Below are 21,021 nucleotides of genomic sequence, written 5' to 3' on the forward strand. Positions count from 1 at the left end.
AATGAACAGTACTTCGAAAAATCTGTTAGGTCAAGGTCATCAGGGCAGGACTCTCTGTAGAACAGAGCTGGCTCTATCAGGGGCCCCCAGAATGGCTGGGGCCCTGGGCCAGAGCCCACTTTGCCCAGGCCTTAAAACGTCTCTGATGGTGGGCCGTTTTTATTACCTGGGGCCGGAACGCATACCGGCCCTGGCAATTGAGTCCGACCCCCCACCCCCGCAGCCGGTCAGACTCAATTGCCAGGGCTGGTTTGCATTCCCAGTCCGGCCCTGGGGCTCCTCATTCTTGCAAACGAAAGTCAGCTGATAATGGATACAGAACTCAAATTACGTCTGACTGGTGTTTTTTTCTGCCTTGAGTTGGTGCTGCAGTGGATGTTGTACCACGACTCTCACCCAACAACATGCTGAAGGAAGATGTGTAGGCTCCTGGTGGTTTGCAACTGTACATGAAGAAAAAAAACAAGTGATTGAAGGTCAGTATACTAGCATAAAAAATGTTAAGGACGACAGTGAACATTTTCAATTTGACGTACAATGCATTGTTAAAGTTAAAAAGTTGACACTAAATTAAAAAGTAAAATATTACATTTTAATATTAAACAGTTGTATTTATATTTTGTACTGAAAGGTAAAGGTTAGTGAGTTGAAAGTAAGAAGTTACCTTTGAAAACGTCTCACTGTACAGGGTGACATGAAACAGATGGATAATATAAGGATCACACGTGTAAGACTTTAAGAGAAGGGTACAGAACTGGGTGAGGCAGGCGAATGAAATGGAGCACAAAGCTGTTGACACACTCCTGCTGGATAAAGTGTCTACACAGAATAAGGAACGGTGTTAAACGTCAAGTCCCTAAGTGGCATTCAAACACAAATGCGATAAACAGCATTTCAAGGAAATATATCCTCGAGTCAGGAATAAAATGAAAAACACGCAGCATATTAAATTATTCAAAACGCATTATAGAAGGAAAACTAAGAAATTAATCAAAATGCATTGTATCAATATAAGGAATTAGCATAAGGCTTAATCATATGCAGCAGTAAATGACATGAAGTCAAGGCAAATGTATTCTAAGTGAAAAGCATAGGATGAAAGAGTTCTGCCTCTAAAGTTCAGAGTCAGAAGTCATTTCCATAAATGAATTATTTTATAGCCTATTTAACAATAGGAGTCAGCAGAGGGTGATCAAATTGTGCAATATATTGGGAAATCACAATACGGAATTATACAATGTCACAAAATGCCGCCATTCTATTACAAGCCCCTAACTGAATATTAATGTGTCCTATTTTAGCCAAATGTCATCGGAGGTGATGATACAAATCTAGTTACACAAAAAACAAAAGTTTAACAAATGGACAAGCCTAATGTATCATACTTAGGATGAGCCTTGAATGTTGCTAAAGGCTTTCCTTCGTGGTTCTCCGAGAACTGTATCAATATATAAAGCATTACAAGTACACATTTTAGTTAGGTATGGTCAACAGAACAAGAAATGAAAGCAAACATTATGGCTGAAACCAGAAACAAGATGGAGTCAATACCTAGTTTGGCCTGAGTCTTGTCAAATGTAGATAAATACAGTTTTGCAATGTGAAACGTTTTCGTTTTAGAGCAGAATTGTATATAAAGTTGAGCACGTTAATAAAATGAAATTAGTTTTCTTAGTTCATCCTCTCACTGATTTTAACCAGTCTGCAAAATCCCACAGCCTTTATATATAATAGGACTTCATCATTTTCAGTCTTTTGCATCGCGATTCTTCCAAAGCCTTCATCTCATCATAAAAACAAACCCTCATGTTTTCCAGTTCAAACTCGTCATTACCACTGAATCTTTTTTCTTTTTGTTTGTTGAAATAGCTTGAGCTTTCTTTACACACCTACAGTATAGCCCCCCTTTGAAGTAAAACTGTCAAGGCACTTTAGCAGAAAAATATCACTAATTATATTCAAAGAAATAATAAATGGGGTTAAAACTTTCTTACAACACCACCTCCAGTGCTATCAAACCAGTGGCTCGGGCCTTTAACGCTGGAGCGGGCCTTTAATGGCCTGTATAACCCGCTACGGTCGACTATAAGACTATATTGAGTGTGTTATTATTAATAAACCCTCTTTTGACGCGTATGAACATTGTTGAACCCTCAAAACACGACAAACTCCGTCCTCCTTCACTAGAAGGATATCTAAAGCAAGGCAGTTCTGCATAAAAATTTGGGGTGGGCGGAACTTGCAGAGTTTTACTCCGCAGAATTCCGCTGAGTTGCCTACAATGGGGAGCGCAGCATCTTTAATTTCGTAGCCCTCATTAGTGTTGTTTTAGCACATGCTTTGTCGGTGTAACACACTTCATGGCCAGTTTGGTACATAGTGATTGATACCACTGCTGCACCAACCCCCTCCTCATCGTCTTCACTTCGTTTACTGCACAAAAATTATTTTGCCTTAAATGCAGGCACTCTTTGCTACATGACGCAAGGGTGCCTGCGCTGTCACTAGGTATCCAAAAGTTCCCCAGTGCTAGGAAAGGACAGGAGTGCACTGTATAATGTTAAATACGGCGCATTCCCACCCTTGCACGCAGTGCAGCAGGTTGCTTGCTGCATTGTGTGAAGGATTGATAAATATGCCCATGAATCTGAATAAACAACATACTCTGTTTAAAGCAATTAATTCTGCGACTTGTGCTGAAGTTATGTCAGGCATATATGATGCTTCCATAATATTTCATATGGTGTAAACTGTGTATCCTGCTCTCAATGCACCATACTGGTCTCTTAAACAAGAACTATCCACACATCAGCCTGTTCAATGTGAAAGTCATGTTTATCGGGTCTTGGCTTAGTGCACAATTCTTTTATATTCATGGTCACAGTCTTCATCACTTTCATCATTCCCATCATTTTTATTCATGATTGGTGAAAGATTTGCACAATTCAGAGTATTGAATCTTCTGATTGAAATGTTATCAACTATAAAATTAGTTGCTCATATTTAGTAAGATTACTATTTGTCAGATGTTTACTTCATGTATGTGTCGGCAAGATTTCAAATGAATGAAGGACTAACACAATAAGTGTGTAACCCGTTACAATTCCCATTAAATAATCTGTTAAATTGCAAGGCAAATCACTGCTACCAATTTCAAACAATCAAGAAGAGCTGCTGCTACTCGATCTAATGTAGCAGGGAGGTAAGCAACAGGCTGCATTACAACTCAATGCTCTTGAACTAGTACAGAAAGAGCACACTCGTCTCATTCATGACAGTAAAGGTAAAAATCCTTTTTGTAATTTGGCTTTCCTAGAGTGGGTGCACTACAGAGTTTGTCTCTGAGCTCTAGGAAGACACTCACACATTCACCATCAAATGATCCTGGATCAGAAATATCAATGTGAGTAAGCCTCAGTAAAGGCTTTGCAATGACATAAAAGGTTAGAAGTCACTATCTACAGAAGTTAGCCATTCCCAGAAACATCCTCACTTCCCTATGGTGTTCAGAGGATATAATCTTTGCGTTGCACAAACATATTATTTTGAGATTTTTCTTGCACCTTTTTCAGTGTGAAAACCAAGATAGATTACTACTTTCAAACAGTACTACATTTTTGTGGGGGACAACTTATGACCATTGTCAGCAAGTTGATTTAGGAGTCCAATTTTGTAAAGCGCACTCACCCGCAAGGGTATCCTGGTGATGAACAGGTGTGTGTGCCTAGGTAGGTATGACCGGTTGCTTAACCGAAAAGAAAGATCTTCAACTTCTTGCAGAATTCAAGAAGAGAGGAGGCTCTGATGTGGAATGGGAAGCCATTCAATGCTTTAAGAGTAATGTATGAGAAATCCCATCCTCTTGATCTGGTTCTGTGTATGCGTGAGATGTATATGAGCAGGAGTCCTTTGGAGTGGAGGTGCCTGGGTGGTTTGTTAGAAATAGACGGACTGTTCAGGTAAGTAGGGTCTAAGTTGTGTAGTGCATTGAATGTGTGTGTGAGGAGTTTGAAATGATCAAGCGTGTGTATCTGAAGTGTGGTGTGATGTGAGTTCTGTTTAGGACTTTGAGGATGAGTCTAGCTGCTGAGTTCTGGATTGTTTGCTTCACCTACACAGACACCACAGATTCAAGGTAGGCATCACAGTCAACTGCTCCCTGGAGGGATACCTTTTATACCGACCACCAAGACCCCACAGAACCTTTGTCAGTGATATCACAGACGGTGTTGCACTCCTCATCATCAATGCCGGCACCCTCATCCTTCTTGGAGACCTGAACTTTCCCCTAGGAGACCACACTGACCCAAACTCTACGGCCCTTCTAGAAAACCTGGCAAAACGTGGTCTCTCCCAGCACATAACAAATCCGCCCACACCACCAGACACTTATTGGACCCAAATTTCTCCTCAATCAGCAACATCACAGTCAACAAGCCAGCAACTATGACTTGTACAGCCCACGCCCATGTCTGGCTCAGCATACTCATCCCCCATCACCACAGACCTATCACTACTGGAACCTCCTGCTGCATCACAGAAGAGGAGTGGGTGTCCACACTTTCTGCACACTGGCCCGAGGCCTCTAGCAGTTTGCCAAAAGCCATCAAGAACCTCAGCAGATGGATAACCATGTGCACCAACATCCTGGGTCCCTATAAGAGCAACCCAATGGCAAGAGCCAGACCACACACCAGTTGGTACACAGAGGAACTCAGACTGGCAAAACGCAACTACAAGCTACTGGAGCGCAAATCGAGAATCATTCAAGAAACCACAGATAAAGACATCCTCACATCAACCCTAAGATGCTACCACCAGCAGATTCAGAAAACCAAGCGCACTACTCTTGCAGATCTCATCTACCCTACCACTACCTCCAACATGGAAATCTTAACCATCATCAAAGATTTCACAGCACCTCCTGATGCCTCCAGCAACATCACCCCCTCACAAGACCTTTGTAACATTCTCTCATAATTCTAAATCAACTCCCTGCACAGCCTCTTAGACCCTTAACTGGACCCCATCAACATCTCAGCTCAACTTCCAACCCCAGCCGAAGAACATATCCTTAACTCAGGACCTGCCGTCACCAATTCCAAAATGGTGGCTACCAGGAAGACCATCCACTCAGGCCGCATCTGACACTTGCCCCTTCCATGCTTTCAGCAAAGGACTCCTATCAATCAACAAAGGACTTACACTCTTCCTCAGAAGTGCCCCATTAGTTCAGCCAATTTCCCCAACACCTGGAAACATTCCACCATTAAGCCCCTGTTCAAGAAACCATGCGCTGATCCATGTTTACTTTTAAACTATAGACCCTCCCCTACAATACCCGGCAATGGTCTTAGAGAAACAAATTAATGCCTTACCCATCACCTGAACAACCACCAGCTCCTCGGCATCATGCAGTCAGGATTCAGTCCCAACCATAGTACAGAAAAAAACTCATCTCCACCACAGACAAAATCTGCATGACCCTTGAAAGAGTAGACATACAATCTACAAGACCACTCTGCAGCATTTGACACGGTCCCACACCCCTTCCTCATCAGGCACCTGCATGAAATTGGCATCCAAGGCCCTGCTCGTCATTGGATCTGCTCCTTTTTAGTGGGTAGGACATAAACTGTCAGCCTGGCACCGAACTCTTTGGAATCCCAGAAATTCATCTGTGGAGTGCTCAAGGTTCATTGCTCAGCCCTACCCTCTTCAACACATACATCATCCCTCTGGCCAGTGTCAGACATGTACACGTCAACATACTCTACCGTGCTGGTGACACACAACTCATACTCTAACAACCAGTTAAGGCCCCCCAACACAAGAAACAAGTTCATTACCTGCCTGATTGAAGTCGCTAACTGGATGAGAGCCAGCTCAACACCGACAAGACAGAAGTAGTGATCTGCTGCAATAACACCTCACCATGGGACTCAACTAGTGACTAGCCGAGCTTGGACCCACACCCAACACCCACACTAGGAACCTCGGAATGATCATCAACTGCAAACTGGACATGAATGAATGAATGAATGAACGAACTGAGTTTTATCATGCGCAAACTTTGCCCAATGGGCGTCAAGGCGCCTAATTCAAATAATACAGCTTCGCAAATCAAACCAGCAATCTCTCATTGGTAGGCTTTGATAAAGTACCACGTCTTAAGGGCCTTTTTAAACAGATCAATTGAGGGTAGAGATTTAACCTCAATTGGAAGAGAATTCCAAAGCTTAGGAGCGGCAGCAGAAAAGGCTCTCGCTCCCCATCTGGCTAGCCTTGTACGGGGCACTACCAGTTGAAGTAACCCAGCAGATCGAAGAGATCTGGTTGGGATATAGCGGGTAAGCAGAGACCCAAGTGCGTCGTCCGTGCCAGCCGCAAGAGCTCTGTATGTGAGACATAGAATCTTAAAGAAGACTCTATGCTGAACAGGGAGCCAATGAAGATCTCTCCTAGCAGTCGTGGCTGAAGATGCCAAGGGAAGGGCCAGAACAAAGCGCGCTGCAGCATTCTGCACGATTTGCAGTCGGTGGATAAGGCCCTTGTTGGCCTCCACATACAGGGAGTTGCAATAATCGAGCCTGGATCCAACAAGAGCGACTGCAATCTGCTTACGAGCCTGGATAGAAAGATAGTTACGGATCCTATTTAGGATCCTAATAACACCCCAACAAGTGGCCACGGTCCTATTTACTTGGAGCGTCATAGAGAGTGAGGTGTCAAAAACCACGCAAGTCAATGCCTTAACTGCATCCTGCTTCTACAACCTGAAAATGCAGAGTAAGATCTTCAAATGGCTCCCAGGCAACACTAGAAACACTGTCACTAACACCATAGTCAACAGCAAGTTGGACCATGGAAACACTAAGCAACTCACTAGAAGAACAGGGTCAAGACTGATTTGCATATGGCTGGGTCCGAACTGGCATGGTGGGCAAAAGAATGATCGTTTAGAGTCCTGCCCAGAGCTATTGCCAGTGGTCAGAACTTATTTCAAGCAGGCTCCTATCACCTTTTGTGTGTTTCACATTTTCAGGTAGAGAAGTAGGCACTGGAATTGTACTCATGTTTGGCTCTTCTGCTCCATTATCTTGAGGTGATCTAGGTGTTTGCAAATCATACCGTGTAGGTCTGGAATTTAGTAAATGGTCTATTACATTAACCTCCTCATATTAATTATTTTCTTTATTTTTCTTTCTGTAATTTTTAATTTCATCATTTGTATCATTAATCTTTCTTTGTCTGACTTATTAGCAGTTGCAGGAAACACCCCTACATTTTTCAGGCTCTTTTCTGCCTGCCACAACTCGATTGTAACCAATGGCATAAAGCAGTTTGAACTTGACTCTTCATTCTTTCACTCTCCTTTCCATTTCAACACAATCCCATTCCTTCAATGCCTCGAACTGTAGAGGTTGTGGTTTTCTCGCAAGCATTTTCCATCTCAAATATTCAAGCTTCCTCACATTAAAGGCACCCTCTAAAGGAAATTGCATGTTCTCTTCATCAGATGTACTCTTGTTCCATTCTTTCAACAGTAGGCACATATGGAAACCCAAATTCGATATTAGTTCATAGGTAGTAGAATCTTCTGGAGGAATCTTTTCTGCTTAAAACTCAGGAACTTTAGGCTTTGTAAGTGTAGCACCTATTTTCACTTCAACCTAATCTAAACACATGCATGAATATTAACAAACAACATATAACTAATCACTATGTCAAAGATAAATCCTTCACAGCATGACACCGCTACTATAGGCTGTGTTATCAACCTACCACAGCACAACACACTATGATGTCTTACCAATCTCAGCCTGCCTCTCTGCTACCATGGCAATAAGTCTATGAAAGCACGATTCACCACAGCACAATGCTTTTTAGATTACAAACCAACAAAAAAATCACTTCACAAAATATTAGAAAGGGAAAAAAGTAAAGAAATTGTAATTTAGAGCAAAAAGCCTCCTGGCATCATTTCTACAATGTTGGTAACAATGCAGGGACACTTCTGGTCTGGCTCGATAAACTGGACCAGTTCCGAATGGTCAGCAATAAAGCAGGTTACCCACTAGAGGAAGCAAGAATATTGCTAAACAGTTTGCGGCTTACTACACACAGCTCTACTGCCAGCCGTAACAAGAATGGATAGAGAAGCAGTGGAGTCCGGAGACAAAAGAGGTTACTTAGAAGCCAACATTGAACCTACTGACATTGAGACAGTGATTCACAAACTGCACTGCAGACATTAAAGGCAATGGGTCCTAATCAATCAATCAATCAATCAATCAATCAGTACATTTGTAAAGCGCACCACTCACCCGTGAAGGTCTCAAGGCGCTGGGGGGGGAGGGGTGCTGCTACTACTTGAATAGCCAGACTGCTACTGCTCGAATAGCCAGGTCTTAAGGGGCCTCCTGAAGGTTAGTAGGTCCAGGGTCTGCCGTAGGAGGATGGGGAGGGTGTTCTAGGTCTTGGCTGCGAGGTGGGAGACAATCTGCCGCCGGTGGTTGCTCTTCAGATGTGGGGGACAGTCGCGAGGGTGAGGTCGGCAGAGCAGAGCTGTCGGTTTTGGGTGTAGAACATGAGACATCTGTTGAGGTAAGCCGGTCCGGTGTTGTGGAGCACCTTGTGTGCGTGGGTGAGGAGCTTGTAGGTGATCCTCTTGTTGACGGGAAGCCAGTGCAGGTCTCTCAGGTGTGGTGTGATGTGGCTGTGGCGAGGGTTGTCGAGGATCAGGCGTGCAGGGCGTTCTGTATACGTTGTAGTCGTTTCAGGAGTTTGGCCGAGGCTCCTGCATAGAGGGTGTTTCCATAGTATAGCCTGCTGCTGTTCAGGGCCTGGGTGACTGTTCTTCTAGTTTTGGTGGGGATCCACCTTTAGATCTTGCAGAGCATCCGGAGGGTGTTGAAGCAGGTGGACAAGACGGCGTTGACTTGCTTGGTCATGGGGAGTGTTGAGTCGAGGATAAACCCCAGGTTGCGTGCATGATCGGTGGGTGTCGGTGCTGCTCCCAGTGCAGACGACCACTAGGAGTCGTCCCAGGCTGAGGGGGTGGAGCCGAGGATGAGGACTTCTGTCTTGTTCGAGTTCAGCTTCAGACGGCTGTTCTGCATCCACTCAGCAACGGCTTTCATTCCTTCGTGGAGGTTGACTTTGGAGCTGAGGGGGTCTTTGGTGAGGGAGAGGATCAGCTGGGTGTCGTCGGCATAGGAGATTATGTTGAGGTCGTGCAGTCGGGCGACGTGGGCGAGTGGTGGCATGTAGACGTTGAACAATGTCAGGCTGAGGGAGGATCCTTGGGGTACGCCGCAGATGATCTTGGAGGCTTAAGAACAGAAAGGGGGGACGCGGACGCTCTGGGTTCTGTTGGAGAGGAAGGAGGTGGTCTATTCCAGAGCCTTGTCTCAGATCCCTGCGTTGTGGAGGCGTGTGCGTAGGGTGCGGTGGCAGACAGTGTTGAAGGCAGCTGATAGGTCCAGGAGGATGAGGGCCCCGGCTTTGCTGTTGTCCAGCAGGGCGCTTATGTCATCGGTGGCAGCAATGAGGGCAGTCTCGGTACTGTGGTTGCTGCGGAATCCGGATTGGGACTGGTCCAGGATGTTGTTCTCCTCGAGGTAGCGGGTCAGCTGTCTGTTGACGGTCTTCTCCATGACCTTCGCTGTGAATGGGAGCAGGGAGATGAGCTGGAAGTTCTTGAGGTACCTTGTGTTCCCCCTGGAGATTCTTGAGTAAGGCGTTGATCTCAGCGTGCTTCCAGCTCTTCAGGAAGGTTGCGGTCTTGAAGGAGATGTTGATGGCCCTGCGGAGATGGGGTGCAATGGTGGTGCTGGCTTTGTTGAAGATGTGGTGCGGGCATGGGTCTGACGGAGCGCGCGAGTGGTTGGTGTTTATGATTTTGGTGGTGTCGTCGTAGTTTATATGGGTCCAGTTGAGCAGGGAATCGATGTGAGTAGTGGCCGTGGGGTTTGAAATGTCGGTAGGTGTCGGGCGGTCAGGTTGTTGAAGCTGTCGTGGATGTCAGCGATCTTACGATAGAAGAAGGTGGCAAGGGAGTCGCACAGGTCTTGCGATGGTGGGATGTCATTGGTGTTGGGGCAGGGGTTGGAGAGTTCCCTCACGATGTTGAAGAGCTCTTTGCTATTGTGCACGTTGTTGTCGAGTCAATCCTTGAAGGAGGTCCTTTTGGAGGATCTGATGAGGCAATGGTGTCTACGGATGGCGTTCTTTTGGGGTGCGTAGCTGTCCGGTGTCTGTTCGTGGTGCCATTTCTTTTCTAGTGTACAGCAGGTTTGCTTGGAGGCCTGGAGGTCTGTGTTGAACCAGATGGCTTTCTTGTTAGTGTGTCTGTTGGAGGATTTCTTGAATGGGTGAGGGTGTTGGCGCAGTGTGGCCGGCGGAGTGGGTGGGTGTTGTGACGAGCTGTCTGAGTCCGAGGTTGGCGAGGTTGTCAATCAGGCTGGTGGAGTTCATGTTGTTGTTGTTCTCGAGGTGGAAGTTCAGGTTTCCGAGGAGGATGTACTCAGTGGATGCGAGGGCGTGCATACTGACAAAGTCGGCGATGGAGTAGCTGAACTGAGTTTGGGGTCCGGGTGTTCTGTAGATGAGAGTTCCTCTGAGGGTGGTGTTGGGATCGGTGTGGATCTGGAAGTACAGGTGTCGTCGGTGCTGGTCGAGATCCTAGGGGTGTTCTTGTGGATGATGGCGATTCCACCTCCTGTTCCGTTGGTGCGGACGTAGCCGTCTGGGATGGTTATGGCGATGTTGGGTGCCGAGGAGGCGTTCATCCAGGTTTCTGTCAGAAAGGTGACGTCAGGGGAGGAAGTGTTGAGAAGGTCCCAGAGTTCAATGCCATGTTTGCGTGCGGAGTGGGTGTTCAGTAGTATGAATCTGAGGTAGTTGTGTCCTGTCATGATGGGCGGTGTGGCGGCTCAGAGGCTGGTGAAGTTGCAGCTCCAACAGGAGAAGGGTCCTTTGGTGTGCTTTGGTGCGGCTAGGAAGAAGGTTTTGGCGTCGTAGTGGCGTTGGGTGCAGTGGCGTTCGTGGGGGCCAGGGGGTCTGGTGCTGAGCGCCGTCCAGGCACAGACGGGCGCAGCCGGGCTTGTCTAAGGCGCGCCTTCGGCACGACCGCTTTGCGACCGCCCAGCGGCCGCCATATAGGGGAGTTAGGAGAGAGGATCAGCTGGGAGGCAGGAGCGGGGGTGGTGAATGAACGGGCAGGGGGCGGGGCCGGAGGGGACGCAGCGCTGGAGAACGGGAGGTTTAGAACAGGCAGTAAACAGAAGCTCACAGTACAATACAGGAGGAAAGAGGGGGAGAAAGAGAATACAAAGCAATAACAGAATCAAAAAACAGAATGCAACACGATAACAGAACGCAAATTACAATACAGGAGGGAAAAAAGGGGGAGAAAGAGACAAATTAAATAGATACACGCAATAACAGCGTCAGAAAACAGAATACAACACGATAACGGAATGCAAATTACAGCAAGGCAGACAGGCAAAACGGGGGCAGAGCGAGCTCACAGCACCTACAGCCTACCAATGGCCACCAGGGATAAGGCGCAGGTGGTAGCCTGCGGGTAGAGGCGGGCCTCGAAACTTCTGGCAAGCGACAGCAGCGGGCCCAGGGGCACGGGCACACGGGTTGTGCTGTGCGGCAAGGGGAGCAACCTGCCTGAGGAACAGGGTCAAGTGTTGCTCCTAATGGGCTTCTTATTGTATTGTATAAGATTATGGCCTCCGGGCTCGCCCCACAACTGTTAGCTATGGATAAGCAGAGCAAAGCTACATGTATCCTCTAGAAAGACTGGCCACTATAGCCTGGCTGATAAGGGCTGTTAGCCTGATACCGGTCCCAGGATGCTTGTTTCCGGTCCAGGAAAGACATGGTTTGGCAGTTCAGGCTGGACTGTTCCCATGAGGCACAGGGTAAAGACTGATTTGCATATAGCTGTGTCTGAACTGGGGTGGCGAAGTGAGCTAAAGAGCGATGATGGATTCAACCCAGATCTATGACTGGGTGTGAGTGTCTGAAAAGTTTCAGCGCTCCTTCGATCATCTCCTTATGTTTGCACTATAATGGTGTTACCCAAAGAGAGGAAGCCCCCAAATGAATGCAACTCATATCTGCCTATTTCGCTATTAAATGCGAGGGCCAAGATCTTAGCAAAAGTTTTGGAGACGCGATTGTGAAAATTTACATAATACAAGGCTTAATCTTAGACATTCACATGGTGAAATCCTGCAGAAGGATGCTGTGGTGGTGTCCTTGGATACTCAAATAGTGTTGATAGCCTAGAGTGTTTGCACTGCTGGAGAGGATTGGATTTGGCCAATCATACCAACAATGGGCCTGCTTCCTCTATAGTGGCCCGTTTGTGAGGGTTAAGGTCAACGGGCCTACTCATCAACTTTCAAGCTTAGTTGGGGAACCAGACAGGGGTATTAACTTTCACCAATGATTTTTGCCCTGGATATAGAGCCACTGACTGGTCACTGGTGAACTGGGTTTGGCAGGATCAGCTGGTCCGGGGACTGGGCTGGGCAGGAGCGTGGGGGAGGAAATTACTTCACATGGATGACGTTCTGCTTGCTATATGTGGCTGAAGCTGAGGTGACAGTTTCCAGACTCATGCAAATGTTCACGAAGTTTGGCAAATACTCTAGCTATGTGATAAACTGACACATAGTTTCGCTTGTGGGAGCCGCACCAAGATTAGGGCTTGGATGTGAGATGCGGGTTGTGGCTGGGGGTATCTGATACCTCGACATCTATGTAAATGACAGTTCTGAGGTTTTCCATGAGCAGAACCAGACTTAGCTCCTGTAGAGATTAAGGGTTGATGTGAGGCACTGGCGCATACTGCCACTCTTCATACGGGGCAGGGCCGCTTTTTTTAATATGATGTCTTTGCTGCGCTTTCTATGTAGTTTACAAAATACCCCTTCCAGTTTCCCAAAAGATACTTTAGAGATATAGAGGCAGACATTCAAACACTGTTATAGGATGATGTCCCAGTTGGAATCGCCCTGACAAAAGCTGACAAGGAGCTGGTGGGATGGGTGAATAGCCCTGCCCGATACTCAGAAATATTATTGGGTAACCCAGTTGGTGACAGTTAACGACTGGGCCTTTATGGCCTTGTGGGAGCCCTCACAGAGGATGGAAAGACGTGATGGGAGACAAAGGATAAACAGCATCATTGTATCGGAGAAAATCCCTAGTCAGTTTGCCCCCACACACTGACACACCAGTAACCTTATGGAAAGAGGTGACAAAACACCTTTTGATGGGAAGGTGCTCTCATTCGAGTGACCCCTCTATGGGAGGCGGGAAGGGAGAGATGTGGTCTCTCTGAAAGTTGGTGACAGGTTATAACTTGTCAAAGACAGAAACCTATCTGTACCTGTAGATTACACATGCCTTCAGAGCAACTATACCAAAGATGTCCAAATATTCTATGTCCCTGACATATAGAAAGATCCAAAATCATTTGCCTAACACCCTACAAAAATTAAGGATGAAGTGGGAGGGGGAAATAGGAGAGCTTGACGATGGAAAGTGGGAGGGGGTATGTAGGATGCCAAGGGAAGTAGCAGTCAAATCAAGGTTCCGACCGGTTCATCTCCGGATATTGCACCACTCTTAGTGACCTTAGCAAAATGGGAAGGAGTATGTCTACCTTATGCTTGCAGGGGCGTGGACAAGTAGGCACATTTGTCTATATACTATGGACCTGATTGGCAATACAAATGTTCTGGCTGAAACCTACGGAATGTATAATGCTAGCGAAAGGATAGGCTTGAATGACACTTCAAAGCGCTATGTGCTAAACATATAGGGGGAGGCAGATGCTCTGAATATCAGAAAATGTAAACAATTGTAGGTCGGAGTGTTGCTAAAAGGAACATTACCAGGGCATGTGAGGCGGGGACGATGTTAGTTGCAAACGAGATATGGATTGGTGTATGCTAACCGAAAAAGTGGTTTACAAGAAATGGGCGAAAATCTTTAAAAAAATAGATAAAAAAAGAGATGCCAAAATCATCAAATTACAGTCACTAAGCTACTTTAAGAACTACAAACCAAGAGTGCATAACCACAGAGTTCACAACGAGGCTAATGCATACTGAACACTCTCAAACTACAAGTACCACAATGCACTTAAACAAAGCCAAAATCCACCAAAATACTTCCAGCCCTACTGATTCTCACTCTCCTTTGCTTGGGAACAGGTCGGGAACACTGGAACAGTAGAAATAATACAATGTAGCGGCTGCAGACACAAATCCAGATATTGGAGTTATGGGGTACTTAATTTTTGGGGACCTCGTGTTTGGGGTGCAGCCTATTTTTGAAGTGCCCACATCCTTGACCACAACTGTTGATGGTTTTGTACTGGATAAAGCACCTACAGAAGATCAGGTCAGTGTTAAACCTCAACCATGTAGGAGGTAAAATATCCCTAGGAGACACCGAAACATAAATTCAATAACAGGCATTTTAAAGAAATAAATCCTCAAGAGTCAGGAATAACATGAAAGCCATGTAGGTTTATTAAACTATTCAGAGTGCAGTACAGAAGGCAAAATAGAAATTAACCAAAATGCATAGTATTAATAGACGAAATTAGCATAAAGCTTAATCACATGACATGAAGTCAATGCAAAAATATAAGACAAACTGACAAGCGTTCTGCCTCTAATGTAGAAGACATCTGGCTCGCCTCCAGAAATGCATAATTTGTAGCCTTTTGTACAATGGATATCAATGGAAATTGCACAGTCAGCATATGGTGAGTAAATGTAGCAATGCATTGAGAAAGCACAATTAATAATTATACAGCATCACATAATGCCACCATTCTAGCACTAGCCCCTAACTGAAAATAAAGTGCCTTTTTTGCCTTAAAATCAAGAAAAGGACAGTGCGATGGATAGCTCGGATGATGACTCTCTAGTCAACTTAACTTCCCCGCCAAAAGAAAGGGTGCAAGAGGTAACCCGGGTGGCAACTTGTGCAAATGGTGCCTTGGTAAACAGCCCTATAGAAAAAGTGGTGGTCGAAGCAGAAACCGGGCCCCTTCCAAATGAGAATAGCATGTGCGGAATAAAAGAAAAAATAACTTTTCCTCTGTTTGAAAAGAAAATCCCTCCTACGCCGCAAATGCTGTCCGCCCCCCTGGAAGGGAATCATTTAATACCTCTCTCACCTCCCACAATCGAGCTAGAACAGGCACATACGGACTCTTTAAATTTAAATTTACCTGAGAGACTACACTCTCCTTTGATTAACCAGGTGGAAGAGACTGGCAGGCTCAATCAAACTAATGGAATTTCTGGAAATGAGGCAGAGGCAGAGGCAAGTTTGAGGAAGGAGCTAAGGTCAGAAGCAGTACTCAATCAGTCTCCTTCAACTTCAATGCAAGAAGATGTTTTAGGGGGCCCTGCTATTTCAAAGTTAGCATTTGCAACTTCATTACCTCCATCTCAGAAAGGGAGTAGGGACAATCTGGATGAGGGTAGGAGCTATCAAATGGATATCCGCGAGATGCTGAATTTAATTCTTGATGAGATCCGCGAGATTAAGGTGAATCAACAAGCCGAGATAGCCGCCCTGCATTCCAGATTAGAAAAATTTGAAGAGTCAATGTTGGGCCTTCCTATTAGATTAAAAGAAGCGGAGGAGAGAATATCAGCTCTGGAGGACCAAACAAATAGAGCAAATATAGAGGCCAGAGAAACAGCAAGTAAAAAAAGCCACCTAGAGAGAAAGTTGGAAAATAAGCTGGATGAACTTGAGAATAACTCACGAAGATCGAACTTAAGGATAGTAGGTGTTCCCGAGGGTCTTGAAGAGGGTGACATGCTGCAATGGGTCAACTCGTTCATCCATCGAAATGTCCTTCCCGAATTTGAAGGGGACTTAACTATTATGAGAGCCCACCGAGTTCCGGCACAGAGATTTGTAAATTCAGCATTCCCGAGAACTATTCTAATGAATTTCGCGGACTATAGAATCAAAGAAAAAATTCTTACAAAAGCATTTCAACAGAGACAATTCTCAGTTACAGAGACAATAAAATGTAGAATTTTTTCCGACATGACAGCCATAGCGGCGCGCCGCAGAAAAGAATTCGTGAAAATTCTCCATCTCTTTAAGTCAAATGGCGCTCAAGCGTCAATCGCGCAACAATCCAAACTTAAAGTCCTTGTGAAAGGAAAATTCTACATGTTTTCGGACGTCGACGAAGCTCAATCCCTCCTCAAAGAGATCTCATCACAGACAACTGCTAGAGCTTAAGGAATAGCAGCCGGTTACAGGGGTTTACCAAGTCTCCGAAAACATTGCAAAACATTGCAAGTTTAGAAATCTATGAGATCCGGATATAAGCTAGGGCTCTTCCTAGCCTCAAGAATGCTTTTTCTAGGGAGGTGTTATATAAAATTGCATTTCATGAATGAACCGCACTAACTGTTTTGCTGATGGGGGGGGGGGCTGCACAGGGTCATGCAGGGTGTGATGAGAAGACACCCAGGCCACATGGAGGGAGGGGGGACGTGGTTTGCGTGGGAAGGAAGGGAAGATCCACATCCCAGGGGAGGGGTTCCTTGGGGTGGGGGGGGGGAACCAGTGGGGGAAAATGCAGCAAAAAAGAGCGGAAGTGCTAAGCAGGGACGGAAATTAAAAATTGATTCTGGAGTAAAAAGGCGAAAAACGTCTTTATGGAAATGATTAAATGTAGTATCCTGTCTGTGAATGCCAATGGGGTTTTGAATAAACAGAAATATGGCGCTCTCATTAAATGGGCAGTATCCCAAAACCCGCATGTATTAATGCTACAAGAGACCCACCTAAAGTCCAATACCCCTAATCTTTTCCTCCCAAGATATTTCTCGCATGCATTTTTTGCATCAGCTGGAGTAGCACAGAGAGGTGTCGCTATCTTCTTGGCAAAAAGAATCTCTTGGGAAGAAGTGAAGATTAGAAGGGATCCCAAGGGGAGGTGGCTCTGGGTGTGTGTTAAAATTCAGTCAAAAGTTTTGACCTTTGTGAACTACTATGGTCAGGTTGTGGATGACATATCTAGTATTCTTGAAATCGATGACCTTTTGAGGGGGGCTCCCGGGCAGATCATTATGGGAGGTGACTTTAATTATATACAAGACATAAAAAAAGACACCTCCAATAAGAACAAAAAACAGTTAAAACCTAATACTAAAAAGACCCTGGGCTCCTTTATTGCTGAATACCAACTAATAGATCCGTGGCATACTTTGAATCCAGAAAGCGAGGTTTACACTTGCTTTTCACATCGCTTCCAAACAGCATCCAGGATCGATTTTTTTTTTGGGCTTCAAGATCCGTCCAGATTTTGGCCTCTTCGATAGGAGGAAACCCCTTCTCAGACCATGGGAGGATAGAACTTGTGGTGGGCTTGGGAGTAGCGAGCAGGGACCAGTCTAGGTGGCAGCTGGACCGTACCCTGCTCCAGAATCAAAACTGGGTAACAGCTTTTAGAGAGTGGATTACGGACTATTTTTTTAATCAATGAGGGTACAGCTGAACCTTTTTCAGTCTGGGAAGGATTCAAGGCGGCAGCTAGAGGCCAAATAATATCCTATACCTCGGTCGTGGCCAGGGAGAGGAGACAGAAAATAACAACATTGCAAAGGGCAGTTGACAAAGAATATGTTTTACAACTACAGCTATGCCCTAATCAACTGGTCCAAGCAAAGGCGGAACTAAGGGATTTTTTCCTCCTCGAGGAAATTAATAGCTCCACAACTTATCAACAAAAGGTCTATGAGGACAGCCAATTGGTTGGGAAGCTCTTGGCAAATTCCGTTAGAAAACGTCAGGAATCTGCCTCAATAATTAAAATAAAAGATCCCCTAAATGGCCAAGAAATTGTAAAGAGCGATTTAATTCAAAGGGCCTTCTTGGACCCCTATAAACGAATATACTCCACTGAATATCTTTCAGGGTTAGATCAAATACAGGAGTACTTTGAGGAGATAGAAATTCCAAAGATTTCAGCCGATCGGGTTGAGCAACTGGGATGCGAAATAACTATAGAGGAAATTGCACTGGCTATTAATTCAATGGCTGGGGCGAAGGCCTGTGGCCAAGATGGGTTTCCAAGCGAATTTTATAAATTGTTTTTAAAAGATCTCTTAATTCCCTTAAAGAATTTATACGATTATATAAAACTAGGAGGATTGGTACCCTCAGCATTCAAAGAAGCCACCATTATATCCTTTCCCAAAAAAGATAAAAATCCTGAGGACATTAATTCCTACCGATCGATTAGCCTGCTTAATTCTGACTATAAAATCCTTATGAAAATCTGGGCTCACCGTTTAGAGTGCGCTGCACAAGAAGTTATCCACAACGACCGGTCAGGATTTATAGCAGGACGCTCAATGGCTTCTAATACGGAATTTTTGATTCAGGCTTTGGATTATTTTAACATAAATTCAACCCCAGCATGTATTTTAATGGTTGATGCGGAAAAAGCGTTCGACCTTGTCAACTGGGCAACGCTGTTCCACTCTTTGGTTAGGTTCGGGTTTCCGGAGCAGGTAATTGTAATGTTGCAGAATATCTATCAAAACGCCTCAGCACAGGTAATAATAAACTCAAGTAAGGCAGGCTCAATCAAAATTAACCGTGGGACGAGGCAAGGCTGCCCGCTGTCTCCGTTACTTTTTACGTTCTTTATTGAACCCCTTGTGATCAAGATTAGAAACAACCCTGTTATCACCCCCCCCATTCCAGGGATGGCGAAACTCAAACTTTTTGCAGATGACATCATCCTTTATTTGAAACCAGATAAAGGAAATATAGAAAATATTCTAAGGGAATTTAAAGCTTATGAACAAATAGGAGGGTATAAAATAAATGCCAAGAAAACAGAGGCTCTTGCTTTGAATACCAGCCTTCCATCGTGGCTACGTGTACAGGCTTCAAAGCAAGATCCTGTAAGGTATTTAGGCATATATGTAACCAGTGATTACCATCAGCTTTTCCTGCTAAACTATGAGAGGATGAAAAATAAAATTAAGAATCTCCTCGCCCAATGGGTTCTTCTTCCGCTCACAGTGATTGGCAGAGTCTCACTGATAAAAATGTCAATTTTACCCTTATTATTATTTTTGTTTAGCAACGTTCCAATTAAACTTAATTCCCGCTTTTTTAAAGAAATTGAATCATTGATTAGGAGTTTCATCTGGGGTGGGAAAGCTTCGAGGGTCAAATTATCGGTAATTCAACTATCAGCTGAGCAGGGGGGTCTTGCTCTTCCGCATATAAAAACATACTATGAAGCGGCCTTTCTTGATATAGTGGCAGGCCTGATAGGATCAAAGAACAATCATGATAGCTTCTTTTTGGAAAAAATGGTACAGGAGGCGGACTCACAAGTCCAGGTATTTTTAAAGGTGGCAAAGCTACCAAAAAGGACAAGATACAAGACTATTAAAGATTATGCATTTAGACTACAGTCTTTTTAAAAAAAAAATCTTAGCTCCTCAGCTTCTCAGTTTCTAAGCATTCGAGAATGTGGCAGTTTGGGCCTCCAAATTAGCAGTAGCCACATAATGAACTGGGAAAGAATGGGATTTCGGGAGATAAGGCACTTCTTTGTCCAGGATAGAATAATCACATGGCAAGAAGTTCTGGGTAGAGCAAGTACTCCTGGGTCTTCGCTGCTTCTTGAATATTTTCAAATTGCACATTTTCTACGGAATAATATAGGTGATCATTTAGATTCAATAAATGGGATGATGAAATTGTTGTATGAAGCCAAAAGTTGTGGGATAGGAAAATGGTACAAGATGCTTTCATGTGAAGGACAACTCCCAATTATAGATAGCCATTTAGTTAAAATTAATGACCTAACACAATGCAACCTAACACGTAAAGATTGGGAAACGATTAGTCGGCTGGGTAATAGGTCGTTGCGTGCCGCTAATTTTAAGAGAATGTCCTTTTTGTCTCGTTGGCTAGCATATTGGACTCCGGAGGCGTTGGGAAAGAGGTTTCCGGAGTTAGGGAATAAGTGTTTTAGATGTCTAGCAGACGGCCAGGGTGGTTGGCTCCATATTTTTTTCACCTGCCCCCACTTGAATCGTTTCTGGGAGACGGTCTTTTTAGACATTGAGGCAGCGTTGGGGAAAGCACTTTTGCCCTCAGCCGAAATGGCCCTTTTTGGGATTTGCCATAATAGAGGGTGGTTTAAGGATGATGAGGAAACCTTCATTTTTATTTCCTGCACAGTTGCACGATCATTAATCCTACAAAATTGGAAATCTAAAGAAGCCCCATCACACCTGAAATGGCTTAACAAAATGAGAAGGGCACGAAATTTTGAGAAAGCATATTCAAGCAGAGTAGGTGCTATTAGGAGATTTGAAAGGAACTGGCACTACTTGGAGAAATTGGAGGAGGCAAGGGGGTCTCAATTGCGAGCTTAAATCAGGAGTATTAAATAGTCTCGAGGCTGGGGCAAGCTGAATATAATGGGTGGGTATGCACTAGCACTTTGGGGTATTAAGCACTTTAGGGTTCTTCAGCATTTGCACTTTAGGACTGTTAAATTAGTATAGTACTGTATTATATTTGCAGGTTTAAATAACAGAGGTTAAGTTTAATCCGACGGCCTGTACTGTATTGTATTGCGTTAGCTCTGTAGTAATGGAAAACGAACGAATGGTTTTTCCACATGCACTTTCAAATCAAAAAGTAATATATGAGTTGTGCATATATGTTTGGTATGTGAATTAATAGCTATATTGATTGCTCTTGGTTTTAAAAGGAGGCTGCATTTTGCTCATCCTGCAATTTGCTTCTAGTGGTTCGACTGTATTGTACTGTTATACTTTCACTTTAGAAGGGGAGAAAAAAAAAAAACGTATTTATGGTTTGTATACTTGCACTTTAGATTGGAAAAGTAAAAAATGGACTTTCCACTTTTTTTTTTTTTCTCTTTTTTTCTGAAGTAATAGA

The sequence above is a fragment of the Lissotriton helveticus genome, chromosome 7 (assembly GCF_964261635.1).
Source record: "Lissotriton helveticus chromosome 7, aLisHel1.1, whole genome shotgun sequence".
Lineage (NCBI taxonomy): Eukaryota > Metazoa > Chordata > Amphibia > Caudata > Salamandridae > Lissotriton > Lissotriton helveticus.